The sequence below is a fragment of the Microtus pennsylvanicus genome, chromosome 4 (genome assembly GCF_037038515.1).
Source record: "Microtus pennsylvanicus isolate mMicPen1 chromosome 4, mMicPen1.hap1, whole genome shotgun sequence".
Taxonomy (NCBI): Eukaryota; Metazoa; Chordata; class Mammalia; order Rodentia; family Cricetidae; genus Microtus; species Microtus pennsylvanicus.
In genome coordinates, this window is record NC_134582.1 from 119925866 (window position 1) to 119949259 (window position 23394).

A 23394-nucleotide genomic window follows, 5' to 3' on the forward strand; every position below is an offset into this window, starting at 1 on the left:
ATTTGATTGTATGTTCTCTCCAGGTGAATCTGAAAAATCTTTATTTGATTTTCTACTAGCACATCTTTTCAAAATAATTGCCTTTCTACTTGCCTGTGATACATTTTGTCATGTAAATATAATCTTTATATATAAGGTTAATTTTGTGCATATTTTCTTTATAGCTTCTGAGATTCAAATTTTTGCTAAGTGGGATTCTCTAATTCTTATACTTGTGGTTGTCTAAAGTTATGCAAAACACAGCAACATTAAAACAGCTCTAATGGTTTAGGTAATTACGCAACCCGTAATTGGAGTACCTCATAAATTATTAGATACTGCACATCACCTGGTTCAATGACTTGCGCATGAACTTCATAGAATTTTACCTATGGATATGAATAGATGCAGCAATGTCCATAGAACTCAAAGAATGTCTAACCTAGGTCTACCAAAATGACATCTAGTCACCTTTTGGGAATAGAGATGTAGCTCTCAAGTCCTTTGTGATTGTGTCTCCTTTCAGATTCTCTTTCAAAATGATGTTATCATATAATTTTAATTTCAAATACTTAATCATTTTGTAGCTATTTTTGTGGGTATAGTATCTATATTACATATCTCTAAAGATAAGTGTCTATGTCTACATTTTGTTGTTCTGATAATTCTTTTTGCTCACTTAATAGAAATACTGTCTTTGTTATATATTGACATAACATATTTTCATTTTTATAGTACTAGGGATTGAACCCTGGGCAGTGAATATATTAGGTTAAGCATTGTACCACTTACAGATATCCCTAGGATCTCTCCCTCCTTATATATTTTGAGGTACAGTATCTTCATGTTTCCCAGTTACATTAATCCCATAACTATGGCTTAAAGTAACTATGTAGTTAAGACAGGCTTTGAGCTTGTGAATCTCCTGCCTCAGCTATGGCTGCAGGCATACATTAACATCTCCATGCCAACACCATGTTTATTTTTATGTCTTCATATTTCTTCTGATATCTGGTAAGTCAAGTCAACTATTCTCTAGTTTTAATATTGAAAAGATTTTATTTACTAGATAACAGAATTTTTCTTGGCTATTTGTTTACATAATTTTTATTATTAAATTTATTTTTTAAAAAAATCTTTTTTTTTTCATTTTACCTACCTATCCCAGTTCCCACTCCCTCCTCTTTCCCTCCCCAATCCCCATTCACTCTTCAGAGAGGGTAGGGCTTTCTAAGTACAATCAACAAAATCTGACACATCACTGTGAGGCAGAAATGAGCCTCCTCCCACTATATATAGGCTGAGCAAGGTATCCCTCCAAAAAGAATGGGCTCCAAAATGCCAGTTCAAGCACTAGGAATGAATCCCGGTCCCAATGCCAGTGGCCACACAGACTGCCCAAGCCATACAACTGTCACCCATATTTACTGGGCCTAGTATGGTCCTATGCAGGTTCCTAGACAAATCATTTAGATGAAATTCAATATATTATTTCACACATTAGAATTTTATATGTTGTATTTACAAACCTTACCCTTCTTTCAATTGTTCCATTGAAATATGTTATATTCCTTCACAAACAGTATTTTTCTCTGAATATAAAGTTTTCTTTATGTAAAATCAATACCTAAAAGCCTTATACCAAAAGTATAAATTTATTTTTCATTTTATTCTATTTTTTTCATTATTAAGATGAAACCATCATGTTTCATGAATTTACCTTCTATCTATTCACTTTAATAAATCTTCTTGCTAATACCAGTTGTTTATAGCTCCAAGAGTTTTTTAGTTAGAAACTTACGTCCTGAAAAGGAGATATTTTTATCTTCTGAGAACTTTGCCCAATTTATTAAATTATGTATCTCATTACAAGGACTTAATTGTTGAAAGCCTTATTAAATTAAAATGTAAAAGTACGAGTACATATCCAGTTTCTGATTTCAATTAAAGCAGATTTTTCATTTTAGCATGTAGAATAGTAATCACCATAGCAGTACAGAATATTCATTTTTTTAAAAAGAAAACTTTAAGAAAGAATGTCTAATGAGAATTATATCAAACATTGTTCTTGATAAACTTTTATATCAGATCAATGTTTAGGCTTACATAATGAATTTTTCGTTACCAAATAATGATGAATCTTCCTTCCTACTCCATGCCTACATCTGTTCTATTGAAGACGGAGAAAAGAATTAACAAATATTGGCTAAATTTTAAAATCTTTACACCAATCATATTTTCACAGTCCTTTCCTTTTTGCACTCTATCTTAAACACATGTCTATATTTAATACACAATATAGATTTCTATATTAAACTTGTAAACACATCATATATGCATACATATACACATATATATGAATTATATATGTATATATAATGCATTTCTCTCTCTGTGTGTGTGTGTGTGTGTGTGTGTGTGTGTGTGTGTGTGTGTGTGTGTGTGTTTTCGGCATTTTCCAAATTTCCCAGCACTTTCCATTTAACCATTTTAATAAAAGCACGTGAACTCTTTTGTTGGTTATTACAGAACTCTCCAATTTGGTTTCCTTCATGTCCATCTTAATGCGTTTGTCAGACTGATACACTCAGACAGAAATTAAATAATGACAGCTCTTTGTTGGAAACGCTGCAACTGGTCCTTCACAGGCAGATTCATTGTTTTGCTCAGTTCCCCGAATAATCTAGACACTATTGTCTTTCTGACTATCTATTGCCCTATCTTCTGGTCTTGTTTTGACCCAGGTACATTGTCCTTTGTGTTACTTCTCAACATTCTTCACTGCCTTTCCCATGTACCTGGAATGGTCTCTCATGTTATAAACACACACACACACACACACACACACACACACACACACCCCTGTTGTTCAGACTACTCTTTCATTTTCCAGTTTCTCAGATCTGAACAATCACACAGGATTCATAGCTAACTAACTCTTTCATCTTAAATTAACCCATTTTTATTTGTCTGTGCATTGCCATGAGGCTATGGCTTACCCGTAAAGGTTCTGGTCGTCTGTTTCCTTTTGTAGCTACATGGTGTCCCATTGAAACTGCCTACTTTCTTTCTATTTTTCTCTTCAGATTTTCTGCCTGGCTTTTCCCTGCAAGGCATTGACCAAAACAGCTTTATCCATTAACCAATGGTAATAAAGCATATTTACAACATACAGAGAGCAAGTTCACATTGTCTCCCCTTTTCTTTTTAATTAAAATGGAAGGTTTTTAACTTTAACATAGCAAAATTACATATAATAAAACAGGTATTAAGAATTATAGTTGCAACATTTATATCTAATTTATCTTTTATCATAACTAAACAAACTGTAACTATCTGCTTTCAATTCTTCAACTCCTCAAAGACCCCAGAAGGATATAATATTACCTAAGTAAACAGGAGGTATATTGTAAGCAACTTCCAAAACTCTAGAATTGACAGAGATATCTTTTTCTATTCATTTTTATTGATTTTTTAATGAGCTCTATGTTTATCTGTGCTCTCCTCGCTGCCTTTCCTCTCCCCCTCAGCCCTCTCCCAAGGTTCCCATGGTCCTGCTCCCAATTTTCAGGAGATCTTGTCTTTTTCTACTCCTCATGTAGATTAGATCTATGTATGTCTTTCTTAGGGTCCTCATTGTTGTCTATGTTATCTGGTATTGTGATTTATGGACTGGTTTTCTTTGCTTTATGTTTACAAACTACGTATGAGTGAATACATGGGCCACGATCAGAAACACTGATGACAACTTATACTGGAGAGGTTGTGGAGTAAAGGGAACACTCCTGCATTGCTGGTGGGAATGCAAGCTGGTACAGCCCCTTTGGATGTCAGTATGGCAATTTCTCTGAAAATTAGGAAAAAACCTTCCTCAAGATCCATTAATACCACTTTTGGGTATATATCCAAAGGATGCTCAATTGTGCCACAAGGACATGTGCTCAACTATGTTCATTGCAACATTTTTTTTTGTTATAGCTAGAACCTGTAACAACCTAAATGCCCCTCGACCAAAGAATGGATAAGGAAAATGTGGTACATTTACACAATGGAGTACTACACAGCAGAAAAAAAGGCATCTTGAATTTTGCAGGCAAATGGATGGAGCTAGAAAACATCATTTTGAGAGTGAAGTAACCTTGACAGAGACATCTTTTTGTTTTTTTTTTTTGAGACAGGGTTTTTCTGTAGCTTTGAAGCCTGTCCTGGAACTAGCTCTTGTAGACCAAGATGGCCTCGAACTCACAAATATCTGCCTGCCTCTGCCTCCCCAGTGCTGGGATTAAAGGCATGAGCCACCATTGCCAGGCTTGATAGCTATATCTTGCTGCCTGGACAATCACCCAAAGTTCTTCCGTAAAGTTGGGGCATCTTCATTCAGCCTACAGTACCATAATATCTGGTAGACTTTTCAGTGATATAGGAAATTTGAAGATCTTTTCTGCCTTGTCCTTGCAATTTCTTCTGTGTACTGAAAAATATCTGGCAGTTCTTTCATGGAACAGGAATCCCGAAGGACCATCTCACCTTCTTTTGACAAGTTCAGCAGTCATTTTCTATGGGTCCTGAATGTTCAGTTTGTATATCAAATAGTCCAGGCAAGAGCTGCCTCTTGATCAAATGGCTAGCAAACTTTGTAAGGAACCTCTTCAATGCCCATCATCCTCTTGTCGAAGATTGGTGGTGCCAGAAGCAGACACCTCTCATTGTCGATAAAAGTCTAAATTCTTAAAACATTTTAAACACCATTTTTATAACTCTTGCATCTTAAATTAGCTAATTTCTATTAATCTGTGTATTGCCACAAGGCTTTGGCTTACCAGTAAAGGTTCTGGGCTTCTGTCTCCTTCAGCAGCTACATGGCATCCCCTTGACCCCACCTACTTTCTCTCTATGTCTCTGTTCAGATTTCTTGCCTCACTTTGCTCTGCTACGCCATTATCAAAACTGCTTTATTCATTAACCAAAAGTAGTAAAACATATTCATAGCATACATATGGGAATCCCATATCACACAGCAAAGTAATCTTTTCCACTCTGTGAAATCTGCACTAAAACCACTCAAGACACACCTCTGAGAAAAGATATGCACAATTTAAAGTAGCTAATTTCCCTCTTAGCACCTGTTTATACCTCTGTTCAATTTTATTTCTTCCATTTATCATTTATTTTATTCATCATATGTCAAGTGTATATTTACTTCGTTTTCGCACATATTCATCATGATAGACAGAAAGTTTCATGGGGGTTTGGGGAAGTACTTTGGTTTTTACTTTAATTCTGTTATTTTGACACAGACTAATTCATTGAACATGTAAGTTAAGAGATAAAGGAATCATAGTTTTAATATAATTCCTCTCATTTTAATAAATTTTCATCTTTGATCATAAACATCCTTTATAATCTTTTATTTTTCTATTTAGAATGTTATATTGCATTTTAAAAATGAACTTGAGAAGGCTTTTATCTTTCTTTCCTCTTAAGGCTGGAAATAATTTAACTTTGAACAGCTCTCTTTCTTAAAGGTTATATAAAATGCACGTTACATAAGCCTCAGCTGGGTAGCCATCTGTTCTCACTGCCTTTTCAATGATAGATCTTTAAGCATCTTTTTCTAAACTCTTTTATGGTAACTGGTGTATTTAAGTTTCCCCTTCTTCTTGGGTGAATTTTGGCAATACATAGTTGGCTGGGAAATAATCCATTTCCTCTAAACTTTCAAATGTCTTGTCAGAAAGTTTTGTATATATTTTTGTGACTGCTTCAATCACTTCAAAATTTATGCTTATTTCTCATTTCTATTTCTGACTTTATGTTTTAAAAATCATTTCGTTTTCTTAAACAAGCTCACATGTTCTTAGTATTGTATTATTAAATTTAATTTTATTAGGATGAGTTCAATAAAAGTACAAAATAAGTAAGTGAATAAAGAAGCAGTGCACTGTTGGTGTAGTCATAAAATCTTATCCCACAGAGGAAAACAGTATGATTGTGCCTCAAAAACTTGAAAATAGAGCTGTCATATGATCCAGAGATTTCAGTTCTCAATGTGTACAGTCTTTCAGAAATCTTTTTTTTTATAAATTATTTATAGCTGTGTTGATAGCAGATTATCTCAACAATTAAAACATGGAATATACCCAAATATTTACTGGGTAATAAACAGATAAGCAAAATATAGTGCTCACACAGAGAATGGAAAATTATTTAGCTAGATAAAGTATTTCTGATATTTGCCACAGTGTGTGTTTACTTTGAGAACATCATGTTGAATAAAATAAGACAGTAATAAAGCAACAAATACTATTTGTTTTAGTCAGTATCATCAGTGTGACAAAACACCATTATAGTGTAACTGTTCAATATTTCAGAATTTTGAATATGGTCATTTAATTGAGTGATGAGGCAGGGAATACATAAAAAGGAACAGAGCTGCATGCTCTGTTATAGAAGAGGAAAAGAGAAGGCAGGGAAGAGAGAAGTGATGATGGAAGAAAAAAGATGGAAAGAAAAAGGAGAAGGGAAAGAAGAAGAGAAATGGAGAAATTAGGAAGAAGAAATGAGGAGGAAAAGAGGAGGAGAGGAAGGTGGCTAGAGGTGAGAGACACAAAGATGGAGACAGCTGGAAGAACCTTTAAAAGCACATCCTTAGCAAATACGCTCATTAATTAGGTCCCACATTCTTCTAGCCCATTCTTTTGGTCTTTTCTACCAGTGCTCTCATATCCAATGGCCTTTAAACCATGCCACTAGCTGCTGACCAAGGTGTTAGCAACTAAGATGTTAGGAACATCATTTTAGGTTCAGGGTATACTCCACATTAAGTTTATTAAAGTAAGCTTAATTTTGTTTTATTTACTTATATTTGCATAGTTTGGTTCACATGACAATAGGACGTCCCTCTTCTTTAACTTTTAAAGAAGTTTTTAATTTTAAAATTGGTCATTCCTAGTCCTTTTTAAAACTTTTACTTGTATTTAAAAAATACTTATCATCCACCCTAAACATTACTTTGTATTTATTTATTACTTTTTCATATGGTATTTTAAGGCTGATGTTGACACTATTTTCTAGGTAATTGAGGACTTCCAACATTGTCTTTTACTCTGAAAGATGCTCAGTTAGTCTCACATGTGGTCTAGGGATATTATTGCAGTTTGTAAAAGACCTTCTTCACCATATAGACCTGGGGTGTTAAAATGTCTTGTGTCATTGTCCACTGGGATCTGTATTTTTTATATTACAACTTATTCTGTCAATGAGTTATATTTAAAGACCTTTTCAGAACTCCCCCCTTTTCTTTTTTTTGAAATTTATCTTTATTTTGACCTATCAATATTTTATTAAACCAATTCAAGTGACAGATCTTTGCAGTGTATAAGAGTGTGATCCCACAACCCACTAGGCTTTTCTCTTGTACTTCGCTCTGCATCATTTTTGTTCACTTTGCCTTATGTGGCTCATTACCCCATGATTATCCCAGTTTTAAGTTATAATTAACAAACTTGAAAATAATAGTGTAGAGAAACAGTCTCTTTAATATGATTAGAACTGAGCACTATTAACTGTTTTAGCACTCATAATTTCTTAATTAATTCATCATGGAAAAATCTATATTGCTTCATGTTGACTAGATCACAGTCCCTGAAATAGTGGGATAAATTCTGAGAGTGAGTGAGGGAAGAAAGGAGGGAGGGAAGGAGGAAGGGGGAGGGAGGGAGGGAAGAAGAGAGAGAGAGAGAGAGAGAGAGAGAGAGAGAGAGAGAGAGAGAGAGAGAGAGAGAGAGAGAGAATGAGAAAGCATGCTTCCTTATGGGAACTGGTTTCTATAACATAGATGTATAGTTTTCAACTGTTTAAAGAGAGACCAAAGACACAAATAATTAAAGACAGCTGCCTTCTGAAAGAGTGATGCATTTGGAGTCTGTAGTACTCAAGGGCACATTGAGTCTATGCTGAGCTCTGAACTTCTGCTCCGATATCTTGAAGATGAGTAGCCTGCGGTGGGCTCAGGAGATGTGCTTGCCTTACCACAGTACTTTCACCTGACTGCGAGGCCTCTCCACTTCCTTCCTCAAAATCTCCGCATTCTATCTCTGCCCCCCTAATTCTCCTTTTCACAGTGAAAGGGCATGTTTTTGTTGGTACTGGAAGGAGCAAGGTAGTCTTCAACCTTTGAGAAAGGCCTGCTATGTGGGAAATTTCTGGAGTGGATCTTCCACAGCAATACGGAGCCAGTCCTCACTCCAGCCCCCACAGCGCAGGGAACAAAAGCATTTGGGGAAGCTTCTCTGTAGAAGGCAGGCGATTCTTAACTGGCTGTTTTCTATGGATCCATTTCTGTTTCTATCCAGACGTTCCACGGAATTGGAGTGGCACATTTCTGAATACAGTAGGCAGCTCAGACTTCACTTGCCTGCAATTTGTTTCCTCTTTTTGTCCTTCTGACGAGAGCCGGCAGGTCTGATTCTGAGAATAGAAAACCTGGAACGGGTCTAGAGTTTCTTGGGTGTGGGCCCAGGGCTGTTGTAATATTTCCAAAGGAAGAGATAACTACGAGGGGCATATTACACGGTTACTAACTGAGAAAAGGGCATTCATTTTATGTGGAAATATGGCAGAAGATGTATTTCATGGACACACTCTAAAATATGGCTTAAAACTATTTTCTAGGGAGGCTGGATACTTGTGAGAAACAGGGAGACAGAGAGCAGAGAAGTGATTTGTTTGTAAGGTCCTTCTGAAGGTCATGAGCACACTTTGATGTGGGTGAGAAGGAGGTAGGGCAGTAGACATAGACCTTGCCTGAGTTTGCCCTGTGGGAAAACTGCTCATGTTCCCAAATGAGAATTTGCACTTTTAATGAATGGCATGTCACTAGATGAAAAGGACACAGACAAGGTACACGTGATGGCTTAAAGCAGCACACTGAGCAACTCTTAGCAGCACAGAGGAAAAGGGAGGGCAATCCTGAGGGGTTGTTTGGACATTTTGTTTTGTTTTATTCTGCAGAAAACACCCTTCAAAATATCCATGTGATTCATCTTTGGAGTGATATAAACATTCTAAAGCTAAAATTGTATTACTGAAACAGACATGTATGTAGTGATACTGACAAATTATGAGAATAAAGGTTGGAAATATTATTCTCTATTCCTCTGGCTAATACTGTCTACTCTGATTATTTTTAAACTCCTTTTTGTATCTTGTACTTAAATTAAATAGAAAAAAATAAATATGAAAAATAACCAGCATTTTATATTCAGTAAGCAGTCCACGAGACACTGGTGCTTTACTGTGGTTACTTGTGAATTATGTAGGATAATTCTTACAATATTTGCCTATACATTATTGTAAGAGTCATTTTACTGTTGCTGTGATAAAGCAACTCAATAAAGAGTTTATTTTGGCTTATTGTTCCAGAGGTCCAGTGTCCATAATGACAGAGAAGATAGAATATGACAGGAGAAGCAGGGAACTGTCCATAGGGCACATAGCTACTCTAGAGAAGGAGAGGGGGAGGGAGGGAAAGGGGAGGGGAGACAGTTAGATAGACAGACAGACAGACAGACAGACAGACAGACAGACAGACAGACAGATAGATAGATAGATAGATAGATAGATAGATAGATAGATAAAACAGGAATTGGGGCAAGGATATAAACACTCAAGGTCTACACCCAGTGGTACCTGTAAACTTTACTTCCTCCTACAAGGCTACACCTCCTAAATGCTCTATAACCTTTCCAAACCAAGGACCAAGTGTTCAAACACTTGAACCTATAAGTGAAAATTCTTCAAATTCAAACCACCACAACAATCAAAACTAATCCGGTCAAAAGACTGTAGATAACCTTAGGAACTCACAAACCATTCATCTTGTGGGATTTTAGGTTTCCCTGTGGCAGCCTAAGCCATGAGAGTATTTTAAAATGGGTATGAATTAAGAGCTGTCAGTTCTTCTGTGTGTGTTGGCTTTGAACTAACCCACTAGGTCTGTCACTAACAGAGACATGAAACAATACATTTTTTTTCACTGTTCTTGTGGATTAAGATGTGGATGGGTCTGGTGTTACTGGGGTTCATCTTTACTTTTGATAGCTATTATCCCCTGGTGCCCCTATGTGTACCTTCTAAGTCTCTTATTAATGTAAGGGCATTAATAAGATAGAATTAGGGCCTTGTCCTTATTACTCATTCAGCAAATATATCTTTTTTGAAGGTCTTAACCTACATCGACACTGGGTTGTTAACCTTAAAGGTGTAAAATTGGGAGGAAAACAAATCCATACAATAACAATATTTACTATTTTGAATAACCATTTTGCCTGATTCTAAACAAAATTCCATCATGGACAAACATTGTAATATAGTTTAGTTCTTGGTTAAATCTGTATTTATTTGGTAATACACATTGACTATATTAGAATTGTAGAAGCCTATAAAGAAAAGTAATTATTGTTTGTCCACAAATCATTTTACTCAATATCATTTTCATTAATCCTTTGAGCATTCCAAAGCTGGTACTCTTATCCTAATTTGGGAATTCACTGGGTTTGTTGTACTTGTTGTTTATGATGCCTCTCAGAACATCATTGCCTTAGCATCACTTCAAATCTACGCATGTAATGTTGCACATCTCGGCTGTAGCTAGAAGAGTAAACGTTGATGTTTTCAATGGAGATTATCAAGGGGATATGTATCCCCCACAATCTTTGGTCATTCTTAGCACCTCATGTGCATTCTCATAGTGTTTGCTTTGCTATAGTTGATGCTATGCTAATTTGTGGCATCTCTTACAATATACTTATTATTGCATGGTATTTGCACTTAGGATGAATTACCATCGTTATGTTCAATGTCCCAGTGAGTGTCACTGTCCTCACTTTTATATCCTTACATTTACTGGACTACTGAACATAATACTTAGAAATTAGTCTTTGTCTCAAATACAAGCAGAGAAAAGATAGCATGTTCATGGTTGTTTAAATAAATATCAACTGGCTGAACTTGTTTCCTAATCAAAATTACTTCATTGAAGTTTTTCTTGGAAAAATCTAATGACAACAATACTTTTCAAAACCTATGGTGAATATAAATGATATATTTTTAGAACATATCACTAGAAGTAAACAACTGGTGATGCTTCCTTCAATATCATACATAAGTACATGTTTACATGTAAAATTTAAATATACCACGTATATTTTTATTATATTAGTATATAGTTAAATATAGATATGTAAATGTATATGTATTTTTAAATTATAATATATGCATATGTCTGTGCTTGAGTGTGTGTATGTGTGCATGAATGTAGGAGTCTGCAGAGGCCAAAAGAGGGTATCAAATGCCCCGGAAGCATGAGTCAAAGATCATGTGCTCTCTTTCCCTCTAAGCACACACAGCAGTCCCTGCCTTACATCTTAAGAGAATTTCTTAGTTTATAGAAAAAGTTGTGAAGAAAGTGTATAATATTCGCATGTATAACTTCTTCTATATCACCAACCAAGGGCGTCCTTTTCTTGCACTTTCAAACTAATTTTTAAATGAAGTCTTGGTTTTGTTGTGGCATTTTCCTACCCACAATCCCAATGTTTACCTCTGTCCTGCTTTGGGTGCCCCATTCCTTGGTACCAGCGAGGTTCCCTTCTGCTTTCTTATTGCTTCTATTACTTTCTCTTCCTCCCCATTATAATTTCTTTTCTAGGTTCATGTTCTAAACATACATACATACATATAAACAAATACACACACATGTATAATTCTTATAGAAGAAATAAAATGGCCTACAAATTCATGGAAACTGTTCAACATATAGTCATCAAAAATGGGAAACTTTAAATTTCTTTGAGGTTTTATGTCACCCAAGTGGAACAGACAGCACCGAGTTTAAAAAAAAAAAAAAACAAACAAGGAGCCATCATGGGAATTGGGGGGGGGGGGGTTGCTTCTCTGGTGGCAATAGAAACTTGTATACTCACTATGATAATCAGAATGAAGGGTCCTCTAACAATCTTAAAATAGAACTGCTACATGACCTAACTATACCATTCTTGGCTACATACCCAAAGGACTCGAAATTAACATACCAAAGGTATATTCTATGTATGTTACTTCACTAACCATAGTTGCCAAGAAATGGAAAAATACGCTGTGGTATATATAAATGTAATTTTTTTCATATGTAAATGAAAGAGCATGAAGCTCTAAAGAAAAATAAAAACATAAGGTTTGGAGGAAAATGGGTGAAACTCACAATCATATTAGCAATCATATTAACAATGATAATCATATCAATAGTCTGACTTACAAACTTACTGAATGCTTTCTCTTATAAGAGGAATATAGATTTAAAATTATGAGTTTGTGTGTGTTTGTGCAGTTTTTATGATTTTAAATGTCTTTCATTACTACCTTATATTTGTTACAATTAACTTCCCAATGTGATGCATTCTTGCTAATCAAAATCATAATTGTTAAATATCACAACCCACTCTGTCTATTGTGTGGTTTTATAAATGTTAAAAACGAGCACATTGTATCCACCCTTATTGTGACAAATAGGTATCCTTACCTTGAACCTAGTCTTAGCAAGAAAGTATCCAATTTTTCACTAAAAATACTGATGACAGCTTTGGAGTTTTGTGTCAGGTTGAGGAATCTCTGCTCTATTTCAAGGTGGTTGCATTTATGTGTGTATCATGAATGGACATTGCACTTTATTAATGTTTTCCTGCACACAGCTTTATCTCTTTTTCTTTAGCCGTATAGAAGGGTAGATTGAACCATTTGCACCTGAAATGCCGAGTCAGACTTGCATAATAGAGATAAGTTTTAATTGTTTACTTTAAGTAAAAATGACCCAAAATTTCCAAAATAAACAAGCAATGTAGCCATATACTAAGCCACATATTTTAACTGTGCTGGCTTAGTTCATAGGCTGCACTTCTGAACCTCTTTAACTGTAGACTGGGATTCTTCATATACCCTCGCTTTCTGCAGGTTGAGGCTAAAATTCTATCCTGTGACCTCTGAGAGTTGTTCATTTCAATTTCTAGGTGTTCATTGTCCTGAGAATGGGTGTAATAACTTCCCAGCACTGTCCATGCCAGACAGGGATTCTCCTGATTGTGTCTCGTAAATAGTTTGTAAAGATGTCTAACACAATAGCATCGTTCAGTTTGTTCATAGCGTCACAACATTGTATAAATTCTACCTGCAAATAAAATCACACACAGTTGAAACTTACAAGCAGAACCTCTGAGGTCATGGTACACCGTAATAAGCCTATTTATGACCGAAGACCAACATGAGAAGGCAAATTAGGTAAATCTTATATTTTGATTTTTGTGTATATGCAAGTCTATTCATGTGTTTATGGGTGCACATGTGTTCATTAGGAGGCCAGAGCACAACCTTGGGTGTATTGGCAGGATACAAGATTAACTAAAAAATAATAAATAAAATTAATACCCCTGCTATGTACAAATGAGAAAAAAAATCAGAGAAACATTACATTATACAATAGTCACAAGTAATAAAAAGTATCTTGGGGTAACTCTACCCAAACATGTGAAAGACCTGTATGACAAGAACTTTAAAACATTCTTGTATGGATACTGGCATAAAATTCAGGACCTCACTCTTACGAGAGAAGGACATTATGGACTGACTGAGCTATTTCAACTATTAATGTTTTCTAAAACTTTGTAATAAAAATTTCAATTATTTCTCAATAAAGAACTGCTAGCAAATGGTGCATTTACTTTTTCCTTTTATAGCACATGTGTCTTAAATTTGAACAACTTATTTAGTTTATTGTAGAAGAAAAGTTTTCTTGAATTCTCTATTATGCATCAGCTGTCACCTGATTACTTCATATGTAACTCAGGTCAGTACTGTGCAAAGGACTAATCTCTTCATCTATACAATTATAAGTGTTAAAAAAAAATGCCTGCATTGAAACTCTGCCACACTGCAGTCTCAGAAATCTACTGTTGTTTTATTTTATTTGGAGTATCTTTACCTAGAAAGAAAAAATGATACGTTTTATATATTACTTAAAAATATTTACAGACACATCATTTCACATAGACTATTATACTTATTAAACTCAACTTTGCAAACATTGGCACTCACTCTTGCAATGAACAACCCCATTTTTTGGCCTACAACATCATCTGTAATATGCTGACACTTAGGAACATTCTATACTAAAGGCAACATGGTTTATAAGAACCTAGGTATTTCCAGATTGCAAATGTCCTGTGACATTTAACTTTTCTCCCATTCACAATGGAAACATGGAAAGCTCACTTCCTAAACCTTGCTTTGGATAGGATCTTACTATAAAGGGAGATTATGATAGGGACGTTGCTACAGTGATCTTTTGTCAGGCATGTCTGTGCTTATTAATAAAGAAGAGCATATTTAGAGAAATGTAACTAAGTTGCCAGGTTGGAATCGACATCTCAGCCTTCCCTTCCTTGGAGGTTTCACTTTGATGCTGCCATACATTGTATAAACTTCACAAACCACTGACTCCTTTCTGATTTATCTGATATTGCTCTTGATAGCTTTATTAGCATACTACCCAAAACATTTCTTTGCTTGTTCCAAAGCTTTTAATAGACATTATTACTTTATAATATATTGATTAGATTTCAATATCTACTTAGAGAATGGACATTAACAAATAAGAGTAATGATAGGATAGATTTCTGTGTGCTTCAGACTAAGAACATGCCTCTTGGCATACATGTGCATATACACATGTCTTTGTTGGTGCATATGTGTTCTCAGGCTCTAACCTGTCCTGCCTCAGTGTGATATCTCTGCAGATCCTCAATCTTCTGGTTTACTCTAGCTTCAATAGATAATATTCTAACTGGTATGTGTGTGTGTGTGTGAGAGAGAGAGAGAGAGAGAGAGAGAGAGAGAGAGAGAGAGACAGAGACAGAGAGAGACAGAGAGAGACAGAGAGAGAGAGAGAGAGAGAGAGAGAGAGAGAGAGAGAGAGAGAGAGAGAGAGAGAGAGCGAGCAGGTAAATATGGGCCAATGGACAATTTTTGAGAATCTGTTTCCTCTTCCTTTACCTTTGACGAAGGGTCTTCCCTTCTTGGCTTCCCTGCTTCTTGCCTGTTCTGTCTCTGTTTTTCCTCTAAGAGTAGGAGGGTTGGAATTACTGACCCTCTCCCAGCACTTCCAGTTTGGGTGTGGTATGTGAGGACAGAACTCAGGCCTTCAGTTCTGCTGGAATGTATTTTAACCACTGGGTCATCTTCCCCTTCTGAACACAAAGTTTTGTTCTTGTCATTCATTTAAGCATGTATTTAGATTTAACATGTATCCTACCATTTACATAGCAGTTTTGGGTATGATTAAAGCACATGATTATGTGTCTGTCCAGTTCTCTTCCTTTCAAAGATAATATCCCATTGAAATATCTTTGCTCATTTTGTGGTGACTTTTAGAATATCCAGGTTAATCTAGTTAAATTCTGTGACTATGCATTGATAGGCACATGCAATCCTGCTAATACGAAAAAGATGAGGTTTTACTGTATTTTATTCTAAACAACTCCCACACACTGCCACTGATATATAATCAAAAATAAAAGATTCATCTTTATTCAATAAAGTTTGATTTTTCAAAAATATTTATTAACAATTGGGCCTTTGCAAGTTTTAGGAAAATGTTTCAATTACTATAGCCTCAAAAGGACTAGATAGTTTAAGATATTTCTATATATTTGCCAATCCATTTGGATTGGATGCTAATTGATTTTATTTTGTTATTTCCATTTTTTTAGCTGTTTCACAAACTATTTGGCTACTCACTTTTGCTTTTCTCTGAAATGTCTCTTCTTTGGACTTGTCCATTTTCCTATTGAATTATTGAACTTGTCTCCTTAATTTGTCAGAAACCTATTACTAAACAGACTGATATTTTGTACAGGTCTTCGGAACACCTATCTCTTGCTTTATGTTTATTTCTTCTCACAGTTTTTATGATATTTCAATTCCAATTTGAAATATAGTTCAAATTAATATTTTAGCACAACGGATTGTAGTTTAATATATTTCCTTTATGACTTATGAATTTTCATGTACTTCTAAAAATCATTTCTTGTTCTGTGAGCCTGAAGAACACAAAGCTATTTTTATACAGTTTTCTAAAATCTCTAAATGTGTCTTTGACATTTGTGTCTTAATGCGTGTGATATAGTAACCTAATTTTATGTTCTGAAAACTCTAGCCAGTTTTGCTGACTTATAAAACATGCTCGTTTACTTTCATGTATAATTTTTTCTTCAAGTTATATATTGATATATATGTACATTAATTTCATAGTTCTATATTATTCTCTAATTATCAACATTTTTCTTTCTTTATATACTGTGGTATCTTCTTATTTTCTATTCTCTTATCCTTACTCGTTGACCCTTATTTATGGTTAGAAACCAATTATGAGTGAGTACATCCCATGTTCATCTTTTTGGGTCTGGGTTACCTCACTCAGGATAGTGTTTTCTATTTCCATCCATTTGCATGCAAAATTCGAGAAGTCATTGTTTTTTTACCGCAGCGTAGTACTCTAATGTGTATATATTCCACACTTTCTTCATCCATTCTTCCAATGAAGGGCATCTAGGTTGTTTCCAGGTTCTGGCTTATACAAATAATAGTGCTATGAACATGGTTGAACAAATGCTCTTGTCATATGATAGGGCATCTCTTGGGTATATTCCGAGGAGTGGTATTGCTGGGTCCAAGGGTAGGTTGATGCCGAATTTCCTGAGAAACCGAAACACTGATTTCCAAAGTGGTTGCACAAGATTGCATTCCCACCAGCAATGGATGAGGGTAGCCCTTCCTCCACAGCCTCTCCAGCAAAGGCTATCATTGGAGTTTTTGACTTTAGCCATTCTGACAGGTGTAAGATGATATCTCAAAGTTGTTTTGATTTGCATTTCCCTGATAGCTAAGGAGGTTGAGCATGACCTTAAGTGTATTTTGGCCATTTGAACTTCTTCTGTTGAGAATTCTCTGTTCAGTTCAGTGCCCCATTTTGTAATTAGGTTAATTAGCATTTTAAAGTCTAGTTTCCTGAGTTCTTTATATATTTTGGATATCAGACCTTTGTCTGTTGCGGGGTTGGTGAAGATCTTCTTCCACTCAGTAGGTTGCCTTTGTGTCTTAGTGACAGTGTCCTTTGCTTTACAGAAGCTTCTCAGTTTTAGTAGGTCCCATTTATTCAATGTTGCCCTTAATGTCTGTGCTGCTGGGGTTACACATAGGAAGCGATCTCCTGTGCCCATCTGTTGTAGGGTACTTCCCACTTTCTCTTCTATCAGGTTCAATGTGTTCTGACTGATATTGAGGTCTTTAATCTATTTGGACTTGAGTTTTGTGCATGGTGATAGATATGGGTCTATTTTCATTCTTCTACAGGTTGACATCCAGTTATGCCAGCATCATTTGTTGAAGATTCTTTCTTTCTTCCATTGTATACTTTTAGCTCCTTTATCGAAAATGAGGTGTTCATAGGTTTGTGGGTTAAAATTCGGGTTATTTGGTCATTTTTAAAAATTGTTTTTCTCTACTTGTGAGAAAATATACTTTTAGTTAATACATATGATGTTGTATTACATATGTTTGCGTTTGCATAATATTTGCCTATTTTTATAGAATAAGTTTTGATTTAAGTAAATGTTGCATATTTTATTTGTGTTATTTTAGGTGTAAAAGTGCTTGCATGCCTGTGGTACCATGTGGATACCTGGTGCCTGTGGAGGTCAGAAATGGGCATTGAAAACTGTGGAACTATAATTATGAATGGTTGTCAGCTACCATGTAGATGTTGGAAGCCAAGCTCATGGTCTCTGCAAAAGTAAGTGCCCTTAACTGGTGGTTCATCTTTCCAGCTCTTGTATAAGTAACATTTTTAGCTTGTGCTGTTCTTACCCTTTTTCCTTCACTAAGTACTCTATTTTCCAGATTGGTCCATGCAGCTCTATAGACATGATTTGTTGGTTTTGGTTTGAGTAAGATTCTTCAATGCATTTCCTCATGTCTATCTCTCTCATGAAAATAGGGAGACACATCCAATTCCTGACCCACAGATAATGCTACAATGGACATTCCAGTACCTGTTTCCTTAGGGACTTAGAATCAACGAGGAAGACTGAATAATCAAAAAGAGTATATATATTTAGTTTGACCATGATGCCAGAATATTCTCTAAAGCAGTTGTCACAGTTCTCAACCCTACTAATAGCAAATAGTGGGAGTGGTGGTGAGGCTTTCTCTCTCCCCAACGTACTGAAACTGGCATTGATTTTTTTCTGTAAGATTAGCAATAATTTTTTTTCTGATTCCCAAGGCCCCCATCTTTTTGGCAGAGTCTTTTACTCTGTGTGTCTGCTGCCTGTGCATGATTCCTCACTCCCAATAAACATCTTTCTTCAAAGAGTAGCTGTATAGAACATGATGCCATAGTGTTGTAATCAGCAACATTCTAGTAAAGCATTTCTTTACTGTTTTGGTTTTCAGTTCCCGAGTTGCTCTTGCATACTTGTGATGGCTAACTTTGATTCACTAGTTGATTATCTTACTTTATAACACTCTGTGTAACTTCATCTAGCCTTCCTGGACGATTACTATTGTTCACTTCTGGGTGGATATCAAGACAACTGGTCCCTAAACACCAAGACTTACTGACTGAAATAATCTTTCAGTGAAATCATTGTATAAAGATGTTATTGGGGAAGGTGTGAAGGGAAAAGACAGAGGTTACTGAGCAGTTGTCTCTTACCTCATATGGCTTGTGCCTATATCCCCTTCCTGTTTCCTGTCTACCATGACGCAAACACCTCTATTTCACAATACATTTCTCACATGATGATCTGACACCTGTGAGCCCATAAACAATCAAATTCTCATCCCTTTAATTTATATCTTTTAGATATTTTGACACAGTGGTGAAGAAGAATAATATAGTACCTTTACAGGCACATACGTGTGAACAAGTACACACACACACACACACACACACACACACACAGAATACATTTTACACTGCAGTTCCTTTTGTGTTCATTTTTAGAAATTCCAAGTATTATAAGATTAACTTAATTTTAATACTTTATTAATATAGATTGAATATGTAGAATATATTTCATTATAAAATTCTCATAATTTATCCAGAATTTAACCACATTCACTCCCTGCTACTCTCTCTTGCTCCTTCACACATCTGCTCGTGAATTGCCTCCCTCTTCCCAACTATTTCAAATTTTTTTATTTAAGTTCATTTTTAGGACGCATTTTTATTTTTTTACTTAATAGAAATATAGCCTAATTTTTATTATCTGCTAAATTTCTTCAGTGTTCTTAACTTAAAAGAATACAATATAGTAAATATATGATATTTCAACAGAGTGGGAAGAGTGATATGAGCAAACCCCATTACTCCCTAGATTCTAGGCAAGCCCTTGACTATTGGATTAGACCTGCAGTCTTTGCTGCTTTTAAAGCACTTGTTTTCTGGTCCTAACAAATATAATAGTTATTATTTCTTCTGTATTTTAAGCATTTTAAAATGTCTTCCAATTTGTTTTTAGTTAAGTATTTTCTCTTCGGATTATTTCCTTTTTTCCTTTTTATTAAAAATAGATTAGTTTCTCTACAGTATAGTCTGATAGCTTCCCCCTCCCTTTGCTCCTCTCAGTTCCTTGTCTCTGGTCCAGGTCCAACCCCTTTCTGTTTTTCATTAGAAAAGAACAGTCATCCTTTTACTTACAGAAGCTTTTCAGTTTCATGATGTCACATTTATTAATTGTTGATCTTAGAGCCTGTGCTATGGTGTTCTATTCAGGAAGTTGTTTTTTATCTACTTGGACTTGAGTTTTGTGCAGGGTGATAGATATGGATCTATTTGCATTATTCCACATGCCAATATACAGTTAAAACAGCACAATTTGTTGAAGATGCTTTCCTTTTTCCATTATGTATTCTGCCTTCATTATCAAAAATCAGGTGTCCATAGGTGTGTGGATTTGCATCTATATCTTTGATTCAATTTAATTGATCAACTTATCTTTTTCATGTCAATACCATGAGGTTTTATTACCAGTGCTCTGAAGTAGAACTTGAAATCAGGCATAGTAATATCATTTCTTGTATAGAATTGTTTTTAGATATATTATTTTTATTGTTTTCCTGCATTAAGTTGAATATTTTTCATTCAAGGTCTGTGAAGAATTGTGTTGGAATTTCGATGGGAATCGCACTAAATATGTAGATTGCTTTTGGTAAGATAGTTATGTTAATCTTACTATGTTAATCTTACTGATCCATGGGCATGGGAGGTCTTTCCATCTTCTGATATCTTCCAATTTCTTTTTTCAAAGACTTGTTACACACGTCTAGCACTTGGTTGATTATGGTTACTCCAAAGTATATTTTATTAGCTATGTGCAGGGTGCTATTTGACTAATTTCTTTCTCAGAAAATTTGTCATTTGTATGCAAGACACTCTGCTGTTTTTGAGGTAGTCTTGTATTCATCCACTCAAATCATTGAAGATGTTTATGAACTATAGAAGTTCCCTGTAGAAATTTTTGGGTTCACTTATGTATACTATCATATCATCTATGAATAACTGACTTCTTCATTTCCAATTTGTATTTCCTTAACCTACTTTAGTTTTCTTATTGCTTTAGCCAGAACTTCAAGTACTATATTAAATAGATATGGAGAGAGTGGACAGGCTTGTTTTGTTCCTGATTTTAGTTGAATTACTTTGAGTTTAAATGGGAAGGGATTTTCACCAACTCCATATCTCACAGAGAGATAATAACCAAAATATAAAGAACCCAAGAAACTAGACAGAAAAACAAATAAGCCAATTAAAAATGGGATATAGATCTAAACAGAGGATTCTCTCAAGAGATAACCATGCTACAATCCACAGAAACAGAGAGCTTAGAGAACAAGGAGGTCTCAAGGTCAGATAAAAGGATCTCCCTGTGAAGGGGAAATAAAATAATTTTTTCAGATGGACTTGGAGTGGATGAGGATGGTAATAAGAGGGATCAGGTGAGGGAACTGGAGGAAGAGAGTGTACAAGAAGAGACACTAGACAACTGGAATGGGGGTTATTTGGGGGACAACGTAGAAGCTTATTGCAGTGGAAACTCCTTGGAATCTACAAGAGTGACCCCAGCTAAGACTCCTAGCAATGAGGGATATAGAGGCTGAACCTGCCGTCTTCTGTAACCAACTAAGGTTCTAGTAGAGAAACTGGAACAACATCCCAGTCATAAAACCAATAATTTGTCCTGCCTGCAAGATGTGCAGGGGGAAATAAGAAACAACCATTGTGAGAATGGACAAGCAATGATTGGTTCAACTTGAGAGACCTGTCGTGAGAGGGAGCCCACGCCTGACACTGGCTGGAGGGCCAGGAAGCAAGGGCTGGGAAGCCTGAAGACCTAGGATAGAACCAAATGTGACAGGTAAAATAAATCAATGAAAAAAATACAATTTATGAGGAGTGGATGGGGGTTTGGGTGGGGGAGTGAGGTGGGGAGTGGGAAGAGGGTTGGGAGGTGGAACTGTGGTTATAAGCAAAATGAAAAAAAAAATCTTTTAAATAAAAAAAATAATGTCAATGAAATGATTTGTAATGATGTTCTGCTCTACATCTAGACAAGAGCCTAGCACAATCATCGCCAGAGAAAATTCATCCAGCAACTTATAGCAAGTGCAAAGACCCACAGCCAAACATAGCTCAGGGAATCTTATGGAAGAGGTAGAGATAGAATTGTAAGAGTCAGAGAAGTCAAGGTTATCACAAGAAAGCTGCCCACAGAATTACCCAATTAGTCCTCATTGAGGCTCACAGAGACTGAGGAACCTATATGGGTCTGACCAAGGCCTCTGAATATATGTTATGGTTGTGCAGCTTGGTATTCTCATGAGACTCCAAACCATGGGAGCAGGGGCTGTCTCTGACCTGATTTCTTTGGTACCAGATGTATCACTTTCTTACATGCAACTTTCAATGTGCTGGCATCTTGAGTCCACAGCTCGAAAATCTTCTGGAGCAGACATAGAGAACGACAACACTGTCTCTAATCAATGTTGCAAAATCTGCTCTATTTTTTGATTCTTGCCATCATCCTCTACGCTATAGGTTCAGTAAGCGGTTGTAGCCTGAAGGGGCTATAGGTAGTTGGTAACCTCCGGGGTAGGGAGAATCCTTGTTTGAGAGTATGGCCACTGATTTTTCATGCACCACGCTCCAATCCAAGTACATAAGGGCAGCACTAATTAGATTTACTGGGTTATCAATCTTATAAGAAGACATGAAGGTGCAAGAAGATTTGTTTTTGGAAAACGAGGGGAGGTAGATGGAGAAAATGGGAGATGGATAGGATAATATTTCTATGCATTTATGTGTACATATCTATTTTAAGCAACAAACAAAAATCATTACAAAAATAAGTAATACTGTCAGTTGCACACGCTTCTGTTGTTAAGTAATCCTGCCTTGATTTGGTATGTCATCTTTTCCATTTAATTTAACAACTGGTACACATTTTCTGAAAGCTCTAAAGGAAAGATGAATATCTCATTCATATTGATTTGTGTTCTCCTTTCAGAAACTACCACCTAACTCTATGCCTATGCACTTGCTCAGTCTCTATAAAAGATTGTCTTAAATCTTCTAAGTGTTCGTGAGAAAATTAGTCCTCATCTTAAAGCTTCACTATGTACACAAAGTCCATGTACCCTCCTAATTAAACATTTTAGTCAGTTAAAGACAATCTTCATTTTAATAATTTTATTAGTTTTCTAAAAATACACTGAAAAGATTAATTGTATTAATAATTACAAAGCTGAACATTTTTTTCAGCAGTTGCCGTTCCATCATATTTCACTTTCTCATAGCAGTGTGTGTGAAGAGTAAAAGCAATGCATTTGTCTATAAGCTGATTTGTAGCTTTACAAAGAATAGGTTTAGAAAACACTGAAATTATTTTATTTGCCAAATTCAAAATAAGTTTCAGTTTACAGAAAACAAATTCAACAAATTTTCTGCAATAAAAATTAATCTTCATTTTCTTTCATCCACACTAGAAATGACGAGCAAGGCTGTGAACTGAGACAAAGCAGCTTCAGGTGCAGGGATGTGTCGCTCCAGGTTGAGGACTCTGAACAGTGGATATGGCCCTGCCAACCATCTCATCATTCTGTCTCATCTAGCCCTCCCCGCCTCACCAGATCTGGAAGATGAGCAGCTCTTTCTGTTGAGTTGGTTCATATTCCTCAGAAAAACTTTTTCTTCTCTTCCTTCCTTATCTTTGCCTACAGCAGAAGTTCTCCCTCATAAGAGTTCTCTGA